The sequence below is a fragment of the Narcine bancroftii genome, chromosome 1 (assembly GCF_036971445.1).
Source record: "Narcine bancroftii isolate sNarBan1 chromosome 1, sNarBan1.hap1, whole genome shotgun sequence".
In the NCBI taxonomy this organism is placed as follows: Eukaryota; Metazoa; Chordata; class Chondrichthyes; order Torpediniformes; family Narcinidae; genus Narcine; species Narcine bancroftii.
Window position 1 is genome coordinate 357,073,821 of NC_091469.1, and position 391 is coordinate 357,074,211.

Here is a 391-nt window from a genome sequence, read left to right on the forward strand (position 1 = left end):
CTGTGGGAATGAGGCTTGGTCCTCTCTCACTGAGATCTCTTACTTCTCCTGTGTACACCAAAGACCGTTCACGTTCAATGGCCTTCAGCCCCACTAGATTGAGGAGAATGTATGCTCAAGTACAGGCTGGGCTGTCAGAGTGTGCTGCTGCCACAAAAATATTGTCTTGTTCCAACATACCCCAGTTTTCAGTAATGTTACTGTCAAAGACAAGTGGGTCAGGCCTCCGGAATCCATCCACCATATTCACCGTTTAACTGTGCAGTTGTGGCTGGCTCAGTTGTCCTCGCTCAAAAAACAAATCCTGGACCAAAAACATTAACCTTGAAAAGTCAAATAAATGAAAGCAAGTGGATTCACTTCAAACCTAGTTTATTAACTGTATACATTG